Source organism: Corvus hawaiiensis, chromosome 5 (genome assembly GCF_020740725.1).
Source record: "Corvus hawaiiensis isolate bCorHaw1 chromosome 5, bCorHaw1.pri.cur, whole genome shotgun sequence".
NCBI classification, from domain to species: domain Eukaryota; kingdom Metazoa; phylum Chordata; class Aves; order Passeriformes; family Corvidae; genus Corvus; species Corvus hawaiiensis.
In genome coordinates this window covers 6870733-6887259 of record NC_063217.1, presented here as the reverse complement: position 1 = coordinate 6887259, position 16527 = coordinate 6870733, and positions in this window count along the sequence as shown.

The following is a 16527-nucleotide window of genomic DNA, read 5'->3' as shown; positions in this document are numbered from 1 at the left end:
ACTTGAGTAGTGGAAACTTATTCTCTGTGCCTGCCGTTCTCTTTTATTAATTGTACTCACAATTACAGGGAGTTGGACTTGCAGAGGAAAAAAAAGTCCCTTTGTATCTGATTCCCAAATATATGCACTATCTACTTGCATGTAAATAATGATCCAATTTTAAGAATAAAGAGAGCATTTTCTTACCTGCAAGGGGATGCAAGACAAGTGAGAGGCAGCTTGTCCTTTCTGCTCTGGGCTTGGTTACGTGGGCGAGCAGAAGGGCAGAGGAACAGGTCTAACAGCACAGGGCAGCACCTGAGCAGCCTGTCTCCCCTTCCCCTCAGCTTTGACCTTGTTCTGCAGTTTAACAACTTCTGTCCATGATCATTCCTGAGCCTGGCATCCAAAACAGGTTCGCTGTTGTACACTCAGTTCTTGTCCCTGAGGAGGTGCCACTTGAGCAGGAAAGAGAGGGGGTCAGGATTCAGATTAAACACTGTGGGGATTAGATGGTAGCAGGTGAAAAAGCTCTGCAAGGCTGTGATATTAACGGCAAGGGGTTGGCTGCCTGTGAGGGTTATGGTCCCGGTGCTGGTACCTTGCTTGGATTTCAGTTTTTGCTCCACTCTGCACAAGCTGAAAGGTTAGATGAGACATGGAGAGAGCAATGTAACCCAAAGTCTTTGCTAAGGCATGAACAACCCCAAATTTTGAATCAGTTCTGAGCCGTGAGTCCTGTCTTAATCCAAGGTTTTTGAGAAAATAAAAGGAGGTATTTGAAGATAATGTTGGAAGATATTTCACAGAAATGCTTTATCCTGCAACTCTACAATTCCTCTAAGGCAGGATCAGTCGTTCTCATGGATGCTTAAATCATTCCTGCCTCAGCTGTTTACGAGACCCTCCAGTGGTGGAGGTTTCACAGATTCTTGAACAAGATTTCCTAGCACAAAATTAACCACATCAGAAGTCTCCCAGGATAGCCAACCTCAGGTTCTCTTAGTGGTGTTGAAACCAATGGTTCCTTGTCCTATGCTCAGTGCACACGGAAAGCTGTTTGTCTTTCTCTCCTCTGCAGCTGCTTTGTAAGTCTCTACTGCTCCATTTCAATCCTCTTATGTGGAGACCAAATAAGCCATATTTCTGCACATCTTGTTTACTACAGCTCTGACTGTGCTTTGTATCATTTTCTAAACACCCACAAGTGATCCAGTTGATAAAGCTGATTTAGGAGAGAGGAGAAAGCAAATGATACCTTGATATTCTCTTAGGACCAAAATGGATTGAATGGAAAAAAAGACAGTAAATTAAAGACGTCAACACCAGGCCCCCTCACTGTCCACCTTTTCTCCTGCCCAGACATGCTGTGTACATCCAGGCAGCTCCTTCTCCTTTTACTCCAGCACCTGTAGCATTTGTCAGCCCTTTTGTGGCAATTACTTTAATTCTCTGAAATCAAAGCATCTGCCAGAGAAGTGGCTTGTTTTACAAAACCAAGACCTATCGAAACATTTTAAGGAAAACAGTTGTTCCATTCTCTAAAGATACAGATCTCCTGAGTCCAGGAGAGAAGATAAAGGGGGAAATTTTGACATTTGACTTCACTCTGGAATGCAGGTAAAGGCTTGAAATACAAACTCTGAGATGAACCGGTTTGATTAAGATATCGTTTAAAATGACTGTCCTTTTCCTTATTTATTTGTAACTTTGAAAGAAAGACAAATAGCCTTATCTTTGTCATTGGACAAAAAAAATGCAAGCTGGCAGCTTTCACTGGGAAAGTCTGAGTGACTTTGATGGCTACCATGAAAGCATTATTGTCTGTTTGATCTTTTGTTGACTAACTGCAGGTTTGGGTATGTTACAGTGCATGTTTACATAATGTAGGCTGGCTGCAAAGCTTCACCTCAGCTGAAAAGACACAGCTGGTTTTAAAAGCCAGCTAGGCCAGGATATAAAGCAAAAGAAGTTACACAACAAGTTATGAGATTTCAAAGGTAATGCATGGGCTGTACAGCCTGCGTAATAAAAGACAAAAAGATTCTACACTACCAGAAAGGAGTGCAAATAAACTGGGATTTTGTGGGATCCCTTGTAGTTCAAAGCCAATTTAGTGTTCAGGATAGAGCCAAAAACTATTCCCTTTGAGGGTTGTTTGTTAAAGCTAATTCAAACATCATCACCAAAGTCCTACACTAATCCTCCTCCTCAGGAAAATTTGCTTTTACAGTTCCTTTCTTGTTGTGCTGTCCCAGATGCAGGCTGCTCCCACCAGTCAGATTTTCTAATGCTGATGCTGAGAGTGAAACCATTTGGGTCACAGAGTGTGACCAGCTGATATCCAGTATCTGTCACCTGGATCATTCAATTCCAGTGTCCAGCCACCCCATGCCACCACTGTGCTCAGCTGTGAACAGCAACGCAGTAACACATGGATTTACAGCAGATGACCTTTAGGTGCTTTTGCTGCTTCAGGGAAGTCAGACTCCTGGCCTAACTGAGGCATGGGGGCTTGTAGAGACCTAAGAGCTGGATCACAGGAGCCAGAAACAAAACTGAAGTAAAACTTCTGCCAGAAGAAAGTGCTAAGGACAGGGCTAGAGCTTCAGCCCTGCTCACAGTAGTCTGTGACTAATGCAAAGGGGCAAACCCCTCAGTTACAGGGTTGTTCCTACAATAACTTAGCAGAAATGGGTTGGATTAGTATCTCCAAGGGGTTGCTGCTGAGGTCCTGACATCCACACATGATGTGGTTCAGGGGGCTTATTTCCATTGATATATAGAGTGATTTCCTGCACAGGAAGGTGCTGCCAGGCACATGGTTTGAAGCAGTGTCCAGAGGATGTAGTTTGGGAGCCTCACATCCCTGTACGAGAACATCTGGGGTGTGCTGTAACAGAGGGTGAGATTTTATCTCCCACAAAGGAATCTGAGACCACTGTGTGAACTGAGCAACCTCTGTGAACTCTCTGGTAAAGGGAGCAATGGGGAGTTGCTTCTGAAGTGCACAACTGCTCCAAGCCAAAATACTCATCTAACATGGCCAACGTTTACAGAACGGGAGAGGGGCCAGGCCAATTTCTTCAAAACACAGAATGTCCCTTGAAACCACAGTGGTGAGGTTTCTTGCAAAGACTATGAGTTCAGGTTTCCCCCCTGCCTGGAGGGGGTTGGACTCGATTTTCCTTGTGGGTCCCTTCCAACTCAGATACTCTATGATTCTATGATCTTGGTATCAAACTGCACTGGAGATAAGTGCTGTTATCTCCATGCTTTGGTCCCTGGCTGGAACCTGTGGAAGTCAGTTCATGCCATTCTACTTCACATCAACTTTACTGCATTGTTAGTATTTCTTGGACAGCTGGTGCCAGAGAAAAGCACCTAATGGGCTACTGGGTCTTCTTGATGGTTTTGAAATACCCACATGCTTTTGCTTTTGAAGATACAAACTTTTCCATTGACTCCAGAAGGCTGTGGGATTTGGGCTTCACTTACTGAAATAACCAAGAGAAGATACTCTGATTTTTGCAGAGTTGATTAGAAGTCACAACAGTTTATTACTTGAAATCTTATCATAACTGGTAAAACCTTGGGTTTCAGTGTCTTTGTGCTTTATTGAATATTTTGTGGATATAAGCTGCCTGTTGGTCTCTTCTTAAAAACCACAATTAAATTTAACTCTGTTCTTTAGAGGAAAAGTGAAATTTCAGAGACGCCATATAGTTTGTCCATGATTCATCCTGAAAACTTGTTATGCAAGTGGTGACAAACTATGCTGGTAAACAGAGAGGGAACAATTTTCCAGTTGTGATGTGGGTTATTTTCAAATTTACTCTATGAAGATGAATACAGTGCTCTTAGTATGGAGATGGCTCCCCTCCAGCTGAAAAATTTGTTAGGCTCCATATGGACACTGCATTGTTTGGGTTTGGAGAAAACCATCTAGGAACTTGTCAGAATGAGAGCTGCACAGTTCCTACTAAAATGTCAGCTTGATCCGTGGGCCAGTACAGGGTATCCCTTTCCAGAGTGCTCTCTTTAAATTAAAGTGTTTTATTCTGTTTGTTCAACCTCAAAGGAGGTTTTGCCTGATAGCAAAAGCTCATACAAAGTCTGTTTTGGAAGCACTTGTGCTTCAGCCTTTGATGCAGGTGGTGCGGAGAAATGGGGATGTGCACACAGTTTGGTATTCCTGACAATCCTGCCTGCAAAGGCTGAGCATGGAGGGCTTTGGGGGACAGGGGAGAGTGGGAAATCTGGGAACATTTTTAATGAGCATTGGTTCTTGTTTCCCTGGCGGATTGAGTTTAAATGTTGCTCAGTCCATTTTTTTGGCATGATAGTTCTTATCATTTTGAGTAAGGACTTGGAGTACTGGTTAAAACAATGAGAATACATCTGAAATGCCTGTGAGAGGTCTCAGTGGTCCCAGAAGCCATGCTGAAGAGCAAACACAAAACGAACACTCAGAAAAAACCTTGAAAAGTATTTAGTTAAACTAATTGATAAAGTTATTTTAAATTAAAGAATGAGTAGAAATGCACAGAAATATTTAAGTAATGGGGGAACAGGCAAAGAAACTTTGTTAAATACAGAAAATTCCTTAACTTTACCAGAATTTGTTTAATATAAACTCCTCGACAGAGTCGTAACTGTCTGCAAGACATTTCAGAGTGCCTTGGCTCTGCTTTCCCATTGCTATGCCTGGCCGAATGTGGAACGTACACTGTGAGCAAGGATTTCTCTGAATAAACACATTTGTGTGAATTTGCTTCCATCTACAACTAGCTTTCACAGTAAAAATTCAATTTCTTTTCGTGGAACAAAATCTTGTTGCCTCAGGGATAAAGACAGTTTTCAGACTGCATTTCATAATTCAGTCTGCAGTAGACTGGGTTTGACCGTGAGGACCCTCCTGGGGACCATTTTCGTCTTCGTAGCCTGTGGGTTCTCTTCTCTGGGCAGCAACTATTTACTCAATTTCTGAAATAAGTGTGGAAGGAAGGGATGGGACCGGTGTCCGAGCTGAAAATGCCCAACTGATGGATTGTGAACAGGAGAACTAATTTCTGCACACTGCTCTCACTGGATTCCCAGTGGGCTGCCTGAAATGTAATACAGTCGTAGTAATTGTAAAAAAAAGTGTCAGAAAACACCATTTAAATTCGGCTCCGTTATGGCTTTGAAAGTAAAACACATCTTGCAGTAGTTCCAAGGTAGTCTCCTGTTCTTTTCAAAGTACAGGCTGTGCGAGGGCTCTGATATTTGGGGTTTTTACAGCAGATTTACCCCCAAACACTCCCTCTAATATCAGTAGATTTACTGTGCTGAGCATCTGCTTCGATGACCTGAACTAAAGCCTGTTGGAATCAATGAGGAACCTCTCCTGCCTTCAGGCAGCTCCGGTATAAGGCCTAAGAGAGACATCACGGGAGTTTCTGAGCATTTTAGGTGTTATTTACAGTGGTCTGCTGCTGGGGGAGCACTAAATCATGGAGTTATTCATCTGCAGGGGAATTTAAATGGTACTCTGCTCTGCTGCTCACACAGCTACAATACCTTTCCTGTTGCAATGATTCATGACAGGTCAAGGGAGCATAAGCAGTGAAAATACACTTCATTGTGTTTTATCACTTGTCAAGTCTTATAAACACAGCTTTTTTTTTTTTTTTTTTTTGGGGGGGGGCGGTATTCTCATTTTATTTTGGCTGATAGCTATGTGGAGAACCAGAGTGTATCTTCATGTAAAAAAAATAATGCTGGATGCTCTTCTCATCTTAAAATTTAGTATATTTTTCATTTGAAAGCTGTTCCTGCTTACCTCTCTCAGCCCTGGTCTCTCTGGGAATTGCACTTGAGAAAGGAATGCAGCACAAGCCTTTCCAGGTCCCAGTGGCCAAACTGCTATGGAATGGGAAGGGGACAATCAGCCTGGCCAAAGAATTTGTTTAACTAAAAATTGGGCCAGATTTAGGCTCCAAGAGCAGAAATCTTCCATCCATGGGGTGCTTCCACACTGCTCCTGCTGTGCTGCTGTCCCTTGAGCCATTTTCAGTGTCTCTGAAGTATTTTTTCACTCCTGATTCCTCCCTTTGGATAATTTCCTAAGCCAGTGCTTACAGCTGCCTTTCCTCAGGGAGAAAGATCACCACAAGCTGCTCTTCAGGCAGGATTTGCTTGGTCCTTCATCAGCTGCTTAACCTGGATGGGAGCATGGTGCAGTAGTGTCCCCTGGGCTAAAAACTGGTGTGAAGCACATAATTATCTGGGAACCTGGTGGGTAAAGAGAGCAAGGAAATGCATCTTGTTTGCCTGGGACAGGTTGGCAGGGAGGATCTCCACATGCTCTGCAGAGCACTGCTGTGAACCAGCTTCACCAGCTAAACATTTTTCTTGATAAGCAGCAGCCCATGGCTGTCTCTACTGAGATTCCCATACAGCACCACGAGCTGCAGCACAGTGTATGTGTCACCAGCTGCACCTTGGAGTCTGGTTCAAGCACAAAGTACCACTTGATGATAGCTGTTGTCAGAAACCCTCAGCACACCCTCCAGGTTGAATGTAGTGCCAGATTTTATTCTGGAGTCACCTCACAGAGCCAGAGCCCTCTAAGAACTCAAGCAACGCAGCAAAAAACCACAATAATTTTCTTAAAAAGGTTGCTTTTTCCAGAAAGCTTACTGTCAATCTCCAGTCCATGTGTAACAATTCAAACATAAGCTCTTTTTCTTATTGATTTGTTTTCAGCTGCCTCACATCATCTATTCTTCCCCAGTTTTATGAAAAACATATTTTAGATATTTCTAAAATTCAGGGGAAAAAGAAAGCCAGACCCAACGTGTTGCTAGCAGCCTTGTGGCAGTCAAACTCAACCAGAGGATTGTCAGCTCCCTCTCGTGGGTAGCACAGCACTGAGTGGAACTGGCTGGGTTTTCTGAGGCAGCTGCATGTCCCACATCAGGAGTAATTTATTGTGCAGTGATACCTGTGAGCCCACGCTTTTATGCTGACTTGCACATGCATGTGTACAATCATATCCACAATTATTTCCTGGTGGGCAAAGCAAGCAAAGCTCAGTTCTCAGCTGAAAAATCAGTCTCTTCCACCCTTCTGGCTTTGGGCAGATCATCGTAGCTTGCTTTTAAACTCATCTCAGGGATGGACAGTGGAGCGGCACTGCCCTGGCTGCTGCAGCCTTCATCAGAGTATCTGTCAGCATCGTAACTCCTACAGCTTCTCAGAGCCTAAGAACATTTTTTGTGTTGAGAAGCACAGAGATAAGCAGTGAGTTCAAGGATGAGGAGGATGGAGCCTTAAATTCCCTACCACCACGTATCAGATAAAATGAAAATTACTACAGCTCACAATATTGACTCATAGACTCCCATAAGTTATAACACCTGAAATATTAATAGACTTAAAATATAGCTTTGTTGAATTAACTTTTACCAGAGATGCTCTGATTTTTCTTCTTCTTCGAGTAATATGGTAAATTTGGGGGTAAAGATCAAAAAAGAGCTGCAGAGACCCTCTTGAATAAATGCTTTCAACTTCTAATGACATGAAGGGAAATTAGGAGGCATAGCAAGGTGTCTGAGGTGCAAAAGATATTTTAGAATTTTTGGGTGAAGAAGTGGAAAATGCTCTTTTGGGAATCACAGTCAAATATAAAGGGGTTTCATGGTCCACAGCCCTCCATTGTTATAATGTGAATTTATGCTCAAAGCCTGGGCTTGTGCATGGTGCCAGCTCTTAAGACAGGTAAGGAACGTGGTGCAGATGCTAATGACATATTTCTACTGAAGCAAAACTTAGATATAATGTTTCTCTGACAGGTGATCAAAACATCTCAGTGACTATCAAACCCCGTTTCCTACTGTCAGAAGTAACAGCCTTATCTAGACTGGGAGCTATTAACACAATGTTATTGCACTGCCATTCATAGAGCCCAAGGGAGGATGTTGGGGTTTTTTTTTCCTTAAATTGCAATCCATCAGGTGTGAATAAAGATCTTTATCAGCTGAAAGATAACAGCTGATGTTTTCTCTCCTGCCCTCAGACAGGGAAAGTAGTATCTTACATAATGGAACAAGGGAGCTGTAGTAGCTCCGGTGAGAATGAAAAGAGAGGGGAGTGGATTGTGTTTCAGGTGTAAGTGTTGAGCTATCATGTTTCACGGAGTAATGATGTCCTACCCTGTAAGACAGAGTAGAAAGAGGTTTTTTATTCTGCCCTCGAGGGCACGGCAGGGCTGTAATGACATTCCCATTGTGTGGGGGGACCAGGGGATGAAGAAGCCACAATCTGTTTTTCTGCTTCAACTTATCTATGAGAAGGGGAAAAGCCAACACTCTGAGGGTGAAGACGAGCCTCTTTGAACATGGTATTGTTTTGGCTGTGAGAAGTAGCCCCAGTTAACTAAAATGACAGAGTTATTAGAGAGCCACAGGAATGGGGTGGGCAGGGCATGTCTTGCTTCAGTCAAGGCTGATCTTTGAATAACCAGCTCCTGTAGTGGTTATGGAGTTGTCTTGAGTTGCTTGACTGAGTGCAGGTTTTTAAGTCTTTGGGCATTTGCTGGGAGAGCTGCTGTGATGGTGCTGGCACCATTTGGCTCCCCATATCCCCACCCCAGGACACAGTCCCACAGCCCCAGTGCTGAACTCTTAGCAGTCTTCTTAGCAGTCATGGGCAAGCTGAAGGAACTGTAAACTTGGAGCATGACAACTCAGCACCAGGGGCCCTGCGTTGATCATGGCACACAGAGATGCATGTGGGGAGGTTTGGAGTAGCTTAGGTGTGTCCTAGAAATATCACCACAGCAGACTGGAGGACTGGGAGCTTGCAGTCTTGCTGTTCTGCTTCCTAATTATGCTTTGGTGTCTTTCCTCAGGTGTCTTATGCTGTTGCTACATGGCTGAGGAAGAGAAGTCAGCAGTAATACAGTGGGTGCATGCAGCTGGTGTCACAAAAGTTTGCCGTGGTTCAGACTGGTGAAGGAGGGAAGTATGAGTAACCCGGGTTATCAGAACTAACTGTAGTATTTTGATTATATTTTTCTGCCTTTCCACTCTGATTCTTGCCAGATGCCAAAAATGCAACAAATTACTGCTGAAGCACCACTTGTGTGTTCACACTCCTACATCAAGTTGTATCTGTGCAACTACTAAGAAAATTTTTGTAGATATTTTTTGCTCTACCTCTCGTACCTCTAGTGAATTCTTACATTGAATAGATATCAAAGAGGAGGTTGTGTTTTTCCTCACAAAGGAAGTGATACAAGAATGAGAGTTTGTTCTGCTCTTCCCCACATGATGAAAAGCTGAAGTCAGGTTAGTGCATTACTTCAAAATAGAAAGCTTTCTTTTTGTTTTCTGAAACACTTTACAATTACCTTTTGCTGTAATTTACCTGTAAAAGTACCTTTACCTGTAACTTGAGACCCTTGTTCACTTACTGAAATGAGGTGCAGTTAAATACCTTTCTGAACTGGAACACAAAAAGGCATTTCTCTGAAAGCGAGAGAGTGAAGAAATTCAAGGTCATCACGAGGGTGGGAACACCAATATCCTGCTTTGCAGGCTTTGGCCATTCATCCATCTTTAACAAAGACCTCAGACAAACTGATTTTGATGCTAAATATGACCTGAAGTAGATGTGGGAGAAATGTGCATCCGAGGGGGGATTTCCTTCATGGGGCTGTGGATGTCATGTTTGCTATGCAACTTTCTGTCTGAGCTACTTTCTGTCAGAGTAGATTTAGATTGGATATTAGTAAGAAATTCTTTCCTGTGAGGGTGGTGAGGTCCTGGCACAGGTTGCCCAGAGAAGCTGTGGCTGCCCCATCCCTAGATGTGCCAAGGCTGGATTGGATGGGGCTTGGAGCAACCTGGGATAGTGGAAGGTGTCCCTGCCCATGGCAGGGAGGTTGGACCAAGAAGATCTTTAAGGTCCCTTCCAAACCATTCTATAATTCTGTCATACTTCAGGATGTCCTTTTCCATCAGAGCATCCTGAGTTTATCCAGTGAAAATGGGTTGCATCCAGCATGGTCTCTGCAAGATGCTCTAAGACAATCATCTGATGGCACCTTCGGCCTTTGTGCACAAAAGTAAATGAGCCAAGATGGGAACGTTGGTGGCAGCAAGTCCTGTGTAGTTCAGTGGTCTCTATTTTTTGTGCCTGCTGTGTTGCTCTCACATGTATTATAGTCTATAGTGTAAAAAAAAATCTATTTTTGTTTAAAAATCCATCACCTTGACACTTTGGCAGATGGTTTTGGATCCGCCTTTTATACTGTGCTTCTTAAAACTTGTCAGATGCTGCTTCTTCAGTTTCAACCTTCCCACCCTGCTTTCTATCCCCCATTTACTATCATCAACTTTGTAGCTGGATTGCCAGACATATAAATCCTATTTTCCATTAAGATTGCCACGTTACCAAATAAGTGCAAGTTTTAAGGAGGGACATGAATTTAATTTCTGAATACCAGTGAGAGATGTTTCTCTTATGAGGAATTAGCACTCAGGGCTTCCTTTCTCTTAAAACAAATAGCGGTGTTGCTGGCATTCTTCTGTACTTAGTAAGTATCTGCTTGCTCTGTACATTCTTTCTGCTGAAAGTTTTACACATTAGGGACTGTGTCATTTTTGTATTTTGGAGCATTGTTTAATAGAGGAGTTCACTTGCCAATAACTGCTTGTAATTTCTTAAATAAATAAATTAAATTAATTTCTTAAGTAAATTCTGTGCTGTTCTAAATGGGGCAAAAACTCTTCTGAATCCAAAGCATTAGATGATCTAAGGTCTGTGTGGCTGGAGGAGTCTGCAGAGCTTTTCAGCTGTCAGATGTAGCTATCTGCCCCAGGGCAGCTGAATCATTTGCCTGCTCCTTTGACTGTTCTGGTGGCACCTCTGCCTGGCCTGCAAAGGCAGCCTGGACTCTTGTTCACACACAGACACCTACACTGCACACCTAAATTAGGTGCAACAGCTGAATTCTCCCTTAGTGCAATTATTTGGCTGCTTCAGTGAAGGACTTTTGCAGTGCAGGGGAGAGCTGAGACCAGGCAGGACTAGTGGAGGTGGCAAGGGATGTCCTGGAGACCTGCTGGGCAGTGCAGGAGCATCTCAAGTGACGCAAATGCTGATGTTTTGGCAGTGGAATGGAGTGCCAGGTGTCTACTGTCAGTGGGAGAATTATCCTCTGGCAATGCCTGTCTGTGTTGGCCAGAGTTTAGAAGGCCAGCTTAGATTAGACTTCTAGCTTTTAGCTGGTGAAATGAATCTCACTTTATGAAAAATTGGAATACTAATGGATCAAGTGTGTAATTTATATTTGCATAGTAGAGACACTTAGCAGCCCAGCCAAGACAGCTTCATTTTACAGCGGCTCCCACAAATAAAAAAATGGGTGTTTTCTTTATCTAAACAAAAGCTCTAATACATTTTTATATGCATTTGCACACTCAAGAAGAGTGAGGAACCACTTTAGTCTTCATCCTAGAGATTCAGAGTTGAAAGAGAGGCATGAAGTGATTTGCCTAGAGTGACATAGAAAACTTTGGGCAGAACTAAAAACTTCACCTGGATTTCCTGTCCTTGATTCTATGTCTTAATCTCCAAAATGTGTTTTCTTTTCTTCAAATAACAGAGTTCTTAAAGCAAAATCTGCATATAAATCTTGTCTGAGTAAATGCATGTTCTCTACAAATGATATTCAACCATCCATTTTAGGCTTCTAATAATAGATGGGTAACAAGAGAGAATTTTCCTTTAATGGCATTATGTGCAACATGGAAAATGCAAAATTGTGCAGAAGTTACATGTAATTGAGCCTGGATTTCCACTGAATGGTTTAGATTTAATAAAGAAGAGTCTGACCACACATGCATGGTCCATGCCATGTCAATCCATGATAGACAGATTGTAAGCAGTAACTTACCTCAAAGAACATGCCCTGGAAATCTTTTGTGATGGTTCTGGCAGGATGCTGTGCACAGACCAAACCCAGGTTTTTGAAGAGTATGTTCAAAGGTGACTTTGAAAAAGTGCTGGATTAATATCTGTTGATTGCAGTAGATGATCAGGCCCTGTTCCTTCAGGTGCTTATGAATTTTATGGTGCCTTTCATTTGAATTCATGTGAACTTCTTGTGATATTCTGAGGCATCACAACACTATCATTTTAATCCTATGAGCTTTGCCCTGTTAGACTGTGAGTGAGAAAGTTATAGCCTTGTGAGATCATGGAGTTTTCTTTCAAAGGGTACAGACTTCTCATGATACCTTATCGGATTTTTTAGTACTTTGCCCACCAGGTGGTATTTATGTACAGAAATACATTGGGAAGAGATCTGCAATCATGGAAACCACCTGGCTAAGACTGAAAGCTTTTTCCAAGTCTGAAGTTGACTGTAACAGACCTTAACCCTAATTATTCGTGAACTCTGATGTTAAACCTGAGGTTTACAGAAGTCAGTGTCAGAAGACCATTGACTTTGGTCAGGCTGGTTCTTTTTTTGCCCCAGGACTTTCAGGGGAATGATTTCTCCAGTACTATTTCTGGTTCTGCCAATCATGTGATTGATATCTGTGTTATATGTGCCTGTGTGGGCAGCCCAAAGCTACCCAGACTTTTTTCATGTTGAGTTGCTTGTTATCACCTCCTTTGTCTTTCTTCCCTTGGTTGCTTTCCTGCTTTCTCCTTTCTACTGCTGTAACTTTAAAAATTGTGGAGAATTGCCTCATTTCACTAAAAAACCAAGCATGGCATAAAAACTTTGCTTTAAGGAGATATAATGTTCTCTAGCACATAAAACCCCCTAATGTGCCCTATTTTTAAAATACTGGCATGTACTGCTAAAGGGATCTTTCAATATATGCTGGCATGCAGTGGATGCTTAACACTCATTTCCTCTCATGAATCTAAGTATCAAACCCAGATGATGGAAGTTTAATCCTTTGGCCCAGGTACTGCACATTGCATCTTTCAACACAATGGAGCCCATTTTCTATGGTGAAGAGGCAGACAAAAATGCTTTGCACAGGGCTTCAGTTCAGGACCTTGGGTTAGAAGAGGTGCAGTTTTGGCAAATAAAGTTCCGTTTCCAAGATACACTTCCAGCAGGCCAAGGCATTGCTTAGCAAAAGAACTACAGTGCCTTAAAGCCATCTGCACAATTTCTTAAAGCTTCACTTCCCTGATGGATAACAGATGGAGGAGGAAATTTATAAGTAAAAGATTAGAGTAACTCTGTTTATAAACAGGAGTACTAATCACTCTGCCTTTTCCCTGGAGACCAGATTTAATCCTGAGGTTTAACTTAATGCAACTGTCTTGTTTCTGCTGCCAACTGAGAACATTCAAATACTGCCATGATAAGGGAAACTTTGGAATGATACAAAGCTAAACATTGCTTGGCAATTGATGACCCAGCATTTAATCAGTGATTATTCTCAATATAACATGGTGAAGTCGTGGACTGGGTAATTTGTGCCTTTAACATTTGCCATCTCCCTGTGTTTAAATCTATTTGCTCAGCAGTTCTCCATTGCATTTATGTTGTTTCAGTAGCACCTGCACTTTGTACCCTCACATGATTGGTTGTATTCAGCACCCACTGAAATGAAAAGTGAGATGATGCCTCCAAACCTGTTGTTTCAGTACCTGAAGGGGCTACAAGAAAGCCAGAGAGGGGTTTTTGACAAGGATAAGGGGGAATGGCTTTAAACTGAAAGAGTATAGATGTAGATTAGCTATTAGGAAGAAATTCTTTACTGTGAGGCCCTGGAACAGAAGCTGTGGATACTCCAACCCTGGAAGTGCTCAAGGTCAGGTTGAATGAGGCTTTGAGCAATCTGGTCTAGTGGGTGGCAGCCCTGCCCATGGCAGAAAGGTTGGAACTGGATGATCTTTAAAGTCCATTCCAAGCCAAACCATTCTGTGATTCTATGAATAAGTCACAGGACTGTAGGTTTGCAGCATAAGTTATTGGGTAGCAGATTTTCCACTCTCTGTTTTCTATTTTTATACCCCAGTTTCTGTGCTGTGTTCTGGAGTGTTGGTTAAAAGAACACAGACAGGGCAATTAAACCTATGATGAGTATTGATTTTTCAATTTGCTGCCTGAAGTGGAAATTAAAAAGGAAAATTGTCCCAGTCCGACCTGAAATGAAAACATATTAATTTTTCTCGTGTAAAAGAAACCAACCACTATGCCTGCTGCACCCCTGCTAAAACAAAGTACCTCCAGCCTAAACAGAATTCCATTCAGAATGGATTTTTTTCAGTCTGCAATTGCCTGTCTGAGCAATTGGTGAGATGTACATTTAAGAAACCTTAACCTTTCTATGCTCTCTAGAAATAGTATTCCTTCTCAATTGATCAAAAGAAAAGGAATTAGTGCAATCTCTGGTTATTGTATGTATGAATAATAACATGCTGCCATTTTGCGTTTTTTTTTTTGGTTTATTGAAGAAACAAAGGTTTAAGGATCATCCAGGACTGTGTGAGAATGTGGGCATTTAAGTCTTTTCAAGGTCATTTGTCTGGAACCAAAAGGAGTAGAAACAGAGTTCTCTGTGTCATAAAAATAGCTGTCCCAGGACGGGATGTGACAGAGGGACAGGCTGCAATGTGAACATGTTCTTTTACATTTTACACAACAGGGTTTACACATTTTGAAAAAAAACTCACCACAAAGTATCAGCAAGAGTGTGAATCCTATTTCACTATTGAAAATCCAGCTCCAAGGCACATAATAATGGGAAAGCAGATACCAGTAGTTGTGCCGCTCATGGAAAGTGTTGCTTTAAACAAGATTTGGAACTGGGTTTTGCTTGATTCTTGGAGACTGGCAACACTTAACTGATGAAGAATGGTTCATTGGTTATGCTATCCCCTGGTGATGACAAACATTTAAACTTTCACCTGTTTGCTTATTTGTTTCTTAAAGGATGGTTTCAGAATAGCCTGGGATCTCTATGAAGATAAAAAGCAAGGAAATCCAGAATAAATCTCCATGTTACAAAGCCACAGTACAATCTAGGTTGGAGGTCTGCATGGTTTAAAGGAGATGTGTTCCTCCTTGTAAGCAGGAAGTTAATGAGCACGCCCTTGAGACCCTTCTCTCTAGAAAAATGATGCAATTTTAGCAGCTAATATATTAATAGTAAGTGCATATCTCACTGCTAAGGATTTTAGATTAACTTTTTTCAGGTAAGCTTTCACATCCAGTGAAGGGTACCTTTGAGGCTTTTCTTTTTTGGGAGAAGGGAAATATATATAAATATCTGACTAAAATATTTCCTTTCTAGACTTGGAAAAAAAAGAGGAAAAAAATTCCCACAAAACCCAAGTATGTCTTTGATAATCATGTTTATACAGAGTCTGAACAGTAGTAGTTTTGTAAGAGAGATTTTCTTTTGGTGGACTTTTTCTGTCTTGCACATTTTCTCCTTTTATGAAGTGTGTTTCTTTTAGACATCCTGGTCTCATAAAAGCAGCTTATTTAGAACAGACCTGGCCATCTGGGACTGCTTTGCTATAGGCTAAGCTTAACTTATTAGGTATTGTCAACCAAAGAAAAACAAAGAGGCTATTAATGCATTTTTCATCTATTTTGCGTATTTCATACTCTCTGAACAATAAAAAATAGGAAGGAAGTGAGGGAGGAAGGAAGGAAGGAAGGAAGGAAGGAAGGAAGGACGGACATAAAATTGGAGTGAGTTGTCTGAAATTTTCTCACTTTAGGATGAGCTAAATTCAGTCTGTGGAGCTGCTCAGCTTCGTTTGCCTGCTGAGGGGGAAGAGGAAAAGGGGGACAAAATGTAAAGTGTCTGCTGAAAGCTCACCCAAAAATGTGTTGCCTGTAAGTACCAAAAGGGTGAGATATCACATCTGCTGAGGCATGTTTGACTTAAGAAATACTTCCCAGCATCTGGAGCAGTAATGGCTGTTTAAAGGAAGCTGTGTTGTCAGTTGTCTTTTCAGACACAAAGTAAATTCTCTGGTGATTGCTACTGGAGTTTAAACAGCACTTTCCTGAATATCAGTGTAATTCTTGGGGAGATGGCTGTTTTTTATGAGCAGTTGCTTCAGGTTGCTTTCCATCACCTTGTCCTCTCTGCAAGATCAATCACAGAGATTTAACACCCAAATATCCAAGAAAGAACCAATGTGATTTTTCTTAGAGATCCTGGGCAGTCACTACAGATCCTGCTGGTAAAACCACAGGCAGAGCTGGGGACCAAGCACATCAGTTCACTTTTTCTTGTCTTCTTTGCAGGACAATAGTTGTATCCATCTTTCTCAATGTGCAAGCGCTATTTTAGACATTACATCATCTAGAAACACAGTTATTTCAAAGGAGGAAGAAATTGAACCAGGAGGTATCAGGTTATTCAAGAGGGACTTAGCTGTCATTAACCTGTGCTGGCTGGTGCCATCACTAACCTGATGCCCTGGTTGTCCTGTACGTGCTGTGGGATCACACTCCAGATGATCTGCTCCATGGCCCTTCCTGGCATCGAGGTCACACTGACA